The sequence below is a fragment of the Topomyia yanbarensis genome, chromosome 2 (assembly GCF_030247195.1).
Source record: "Topomyia yanbarensis strain Yona2022 chromosome 2, ASM3024719v1, whole genome shotgun sequence".
NCBI lineage: Eukaryota > Metazoa > Arthropoda > Insecta > Diptera > Culicidae > Topomyia > Topomyia yanbarensis.
The window spans coordinates 213,311,093-213,316,644 of NC_080671.1; the positions used below are offsets into that span (position 1 = coordinate 213,311,093).

General features: G+C 40.2%; 1 long non-coding RNA gene across 6 annotated transcripts; it reads left to right on the forward strand.

Moving 5' to 3' along the window:
* Positions 1-561: 561 nt before the first annotated feature.
* Positions 562-5,031, forward strand: LOC131682859 (uncharacterized). Of its 6 annotated transcripts, none has more exons than XR_009304206.1 (7): positions 562-839; positions 898-961; positions 1,042-1,300; positions 1,360-2,164; positions 2,224-2,736; positions 2,796-4,300; positions 4,364-5,031. It is a non-coding gene; the product is annotated as an uncharacterized LOC131682859 (long non-coding RNA). The 6 variants fall into 6 exon arrangements; XR_009304208.1 differs by having other exon boundaries at positions 1,075-1,300; XR_009304207.1 differs by having other exon boundaries at positions 562-961; positions 4,364-4,634; positions 4,771-5,030.
* The last annotated feature ends 521 nt before the right edge of the window (positions 5,032-5,552 follow it).

Sequence of the window (5,552 nt, forward strand, 5' to 3'; positions counted from 1 at the left end):
TAACCTAGCACATTGAGCCGTGTTGCGAGTGATTAAGTCTTTAAGTTGCTCGCAAATACATAGGCTTAGACAGCAACGATGTTTCGAAATATCATTAGCTTTTCTGGTGCTGTGTGCTCGGTCATCTCAAATCATAAATACTATTAAATTTTCATATTGTATTCTTAGCCCCTCCCGAAACAAAATCCTGGCTACGGGCCTGGGAACATTGCGATGATTTGTTTAAATTTAGTATACATCTGATGATAGTTTAAATAATATGATCAAAACCTTGCACCCAATTATAAGTATAATCACAACAAAAATCTCTCAATTTGAGAACGCCAAATATCAGTAAGATTAGCCAACTCCCAAATAGATCAAACGTCAAGCGCGCTGGAGCAAAGTAACTTCCAAATCTTCTAAAGGCAGAAGTTCGAGCCTGGAACGTACGCTATACTGCAAAAAAAATCAAACGGCGCATGCGACAGAAAGACCTTGAAAGAAAGAACAACAAAAAAAAAGTTTATTCTCTGTTTTTGTTTCGTTTTTTTCCAACCACCGTTTTTTTCCAACCAACCCACCACAAATTGTTTTGACATATCTCCATAGGCGCGGTGGAAAAGTAGGAGTAGGTAGTATATCAGCCGAATATTTCGCCAAAAGTGGCCTTTAAACCGAGGGGAGTGACACATACTGATTTGACTTTTTAATGGAAACGCCTGACACTGTTTTTGAAATGATATAGTAACATTACTACAATATCGTTCGTATGCAAAGAGTGTTGCTTTGATCGAGGTTTTGATGTTGTGCTTTGAAACGGATTGACGCGTATGTAATTGTATAACAATTACTGAGAGGTATTTTAAACACAGCAAACTGTGATCAAACTTCGCGATTTCTACATCGTGTTTTCAGTTGTCATTCCAAATAAAAAATTTTCTCCAGGGTGGTAGAAGAAGTCGTAGTTTTCGTGATTATGGTAAGTTTCGATGCCCAATAATTATTCGATATAAAAAGTATATTCCATTACATAAAATTTAATTTTCGATAAATAATAAGGATCCCCTAAATTGTTTCACTTGGATCCGTTAGCGCTAACCTTCGACTTTGCTTCCGGAGATTCAATGACAATCCAGCCGAATTTAGTTTCATGGCTGGAGAGCGAGCCGTCATCAAGTTAGTGGCAGCTGCTGTTAAAAAAAGGGGAATCGGTTTCTTCACCAGACGGAGCCAAAGCAATAATTCCGGAACTAAAAAATATCATGCGATTGATAATGAAAACTGTGCGTGAGAAGATTGTCTTGTTCTACCAGAAAAGGTAAAATTAAATAAGGGGAAATGTTGTACAAAATATTGATTCACAATTCTGTGTATTAGGTTCGATGGATCTGAAGAGCAGAAACATTTTCTAAAGTCGTTGGTTGAAACTGATATACGTATTAGTGAAGATGCCCATGGAGTATTTGGCAAAGTTCGGTGTAATTTATGCGAACAAGCAAACAATATTATTTGTCGTCCCGAGAAGACTGGTCGTTGGAGGGTTTCTAACTTTTTTGCTCACATCAAGAACGTCCATAAGGTAGAATTTGTGACTACGATGAATAGCCAAAAGCGTCCGTTCGCTGCTATATTCACCTCGAAACTGGTTGACGACGAGGCGCCAAAGCGACAAATGACGGACGCGTTATACACCGAATCTATGGTCGTTGAGACTCTGGATGATAACATGTCGGACAAAATCAGTCCTTATCAGTGGAGTACTGAATCAGATGAACCGACACAATTTGAGGATATTTTTTGGGCCACAATGCAGAAGGAAGTTGGACCAATACCAATAACAGTTATAGCTTGTTTGGAGTACTCCGAATATATAAATGCCGCGTTAGGCAATTTAGGGGATCCAGAAATTCGAGAAATTGAAAGCGATATAAGATGTGTTTCACTTGGATCCGTTAGCGCTAACCTTCGACTTTGCTTCCGGAGATTCAATGACAATCCAGCCGAATTTAGTTTCATGGCTGGAGAGCGAGCCGTCATCAAGTTAGTGGCAGCTGCTGTTAAAAAAAGGGGAATCGGTTTCTTCACCAGACGGAGCCAAAGCAATAATTCCGGAACTAAAAAATATCATGCGATTGATAATGAAAACTGTGCGTGAGAAGATTGTCTTGTTCTACCAGAAAAGGTAAAATTAAATAAGGGGAAATGTTGTACAAAATATTGATTCACAATTCTGTGTATTAGGTTCGATGGATCTGAAGAGCAGAAACATTTTCTAAAGTCGTTGGTTGAAACTGATATACGTATTAGTGAAGATGCCCATGGAGTATTTGGCAAAGTTCGGTGTAATTTATGCGATATTATAAGGATATTTTTTGGGCCACAATGCAGAAGGAAGTTGGACCAATACCAATAACAGTTATAGCTTGTTTGGAGTACTCCGAATATATAAATGCCGCGTTAGGCAATTTAGGGGATCCAGAAATTCGAGAAATTGAAAGCGATATAAGATGTGTTTCACTTGGATCCGTTAGCGCTAACCTTCGACTTTGCTTCCGGAGATTCAATGACAATCCAGCCGAATTTAGTTTCATGGCTGGAGAGCGAGCCGTCATCAAGTTAGTGGCAGCTGCTGTTAAAAAAAGGGGAATCGGTTTCTTCACCAGACGGAGCCAAAGCAATAATTCCGGAACTAAAAAATATGCGATTGATAATGAAAACTGTGCGTGAGAAGATTGTCTTGTTCTACCAGAAAAGGTAAAATTAAATAAGGGGAAATGTTGTACAAAATATTGATTCACAATTCTGTGTATTAGGTTCGATGGATCTGAAGAGCAGAAACATTTTCTAAAGTCGTTGGTTGAAACTGATATACGTATTAGTGAAGATGCCCATGGAGTATTTGGCAAAGTTCGGTGTAATTTATGCGAACAAGCAAACAATATTATTTGTCGTCCCGAGAAGACTGGTCGTTGGAGGGTTTCTAACTTTTTTGCTCACATCAAGAACGTCCATAAGGTAGAATTTGTGACTACGATGAATAGCCAAAAGCGTCCGTTCGCTGCTATATTCACCTCGAAACTGGTTGACGACGAGGCGCCAAAGCGACAAATGACGGACGCGTTATACACCGAATCTATGGTCGTTGAGACTCTGGATGATAACATGTCGGACAAAATCAGTCCTTATCAGTGAAGTACTGAATCAGATGAACCGACACAATTTGAGGCTGGGTGTACGTCATTTTCTAACAATGAACCGGTTATGTCAGATCTTGTTACAGTTGACATAACTCAAATGTCCCACGATACATTGTGCTGTGATGAAGAATCCGTCAATGGCGAAATGCGTGAGTCCCTCGTTGCCACTTGTTCATATTATGCCAAGCAGTTAAACTTGGATCGTGTTTCGGAACGGCCGACCGCAGCACCAGAGATTTAGAGGGCCGCATCATCACTTTTTCAAATACAATCGACATATTATCAAATTTGGCATCTCGTAGCGCCAAAACTCGTGGCCAAGGAATGCGGTATACTATGCTGGAAAAAGATCTTTTTACATATAGGTAACGATATTTACATTTAGACCTTGTGGGAATAATGAATCATATCACATGTTCCCTGTAGATTCATACAAGGAGGCAAGGAACTCTACGAGTTCGATCGAGCAAACACTCCTTCACCGCACATTCGGACAGTGCAACGTTATTTAAGCAAAAGTGCTGAATGTTCTACGGAGGGCAAGCTGATGATAAGAGAGCTGAAGGAATATCTGGAAAGAAACCGATACCCACTTGCAATATGCTGGAGCGAAGATGAGACCAGAATTACCGGTGGTATTGAATATAATCTGAACGAAGACAAACTCTCTGGTCTGGTAGCACCAATCGGCACAAATGGAATGCCCATCATGAACCTATTTAAATGTTCTTCGCCACGGAAAGTTTTAGCGGATATACAAGATAACCCCATCGGACGCAACGTTCAACTATGCATGGCTCAACCCATTTGTATGGACGCAGCTCCATTTTGTATACTTTACTACTGCACGAACAATAAATTTTCAACAACCGATAGAAAAACAAGTGGAACTTTGTTCAAGCTGAAATGGACAAAGAAGACATTAAAGTTGTTTGCATGGTAACTGATGGTGATAGCCGATTCATTGGAGCTATGCTGAAAAAAATGAAGCTACCGAATCATAACGACAATCCCTTTGGTGCTTGGTTCCAACAATGACAGTCTATGCGTTCAGGATCCAACTCATCTAGCGAATAAATTTCGGACGAGGCTTGTCAATCAGACCAAGCAGTTGATAATCGGTATAAAAACTAATTTCAATTAGGAACTTGCATAATAATCTGGACCACCTTAAAATTTTCCAGGTCGGTTTCAAGTATCAAAAATACATTTGGAAGAACTAGTGCGTGATGTTTCGAAAGACCAACACGGTTTGGCCGAAGGAGACCTTAGTGACAAGGACAAGATGAAATTTCGACCAGTAGAAAAAATTACATCTGAACAAGTCATGTCAAGCCTCGATCAGCATATTCCTCTTTCCAACGGCACTGTGGCATACCTGAAAATTATTTCATGGATTATATCCTCGTACATGGATCCATCGATATCGCCGTCGCAACGAATCTTTAACGTGTGGTGAGTGATGGGCATTAGTACGCCTACATCATACACAAAGAACTATAACTCACTTTTGTTAGCAAAAATATTTCAACTGTATCTTAAGGAACCACAACTTCGAAAGGAGACTTAGTATTATTGTTTATAATTACAGGAAAGCTCTGTTTCTGATTAGGTGCTGGCGCAATTGGTGCATCTCGAAGCATAACAATATGTTGAACTGTATTGATTTTGTAGTGTACACTTGATACACTTTGTTGTTAGTTTAACTTTAGTGTGTACGAGCCGGAGAGTGAAATAGTTTTTCAGTGTGAATTAAACAATACGCGGTAATAAACGTGTTCTCGAATCGTCTGCGTGTTCTACTTTTCTTTAGACATCACGCGATTTACGACAATCCCGGTGTTACCCCATTAGTTGGGATGTCCGCTGCATAACCTGTTTGCCGTTTCCAACAGGTTATGGGCCCAGAAAATTAGAAGGAAAAGTGTTTTCGGCGAGGTGAAAAGAAAAGTGCATTTCGGAACGTGTTCGTTCATGTGGCTTGGTGATTAGGCTGTGTACGACTCGTTCAGCGGATCTGCTGTTAGCGGTAAAAGCGGTATTGTTTTTTGGATTGGCTGTTTGCGGTCTGAAATTGGGCTTGTCTGCTGCTGATGCACCTGGAGAACGCCGTGGAATATACTGTTTGTTTTCTCGTACCTTTGCGGAATCGCACATCAAAATTGATTGGAACCAGAGAGGAATTTTGTTTGTGCAGGAGCAGTAGCTGAAATTTTGCGATTTGTTTTGTGATTTCGCGCTATAGTCTGAGAAAATGGCTGATGCAAAAATCACGTTCGAGCGACTGAATAATTTCAACTGGGCGAGTTGGAAATTCCGACTAGAGTTGCTGTTGCTTCGAGAGGGTTGGTGGTCGGTTGTAAGCGAGCTGAA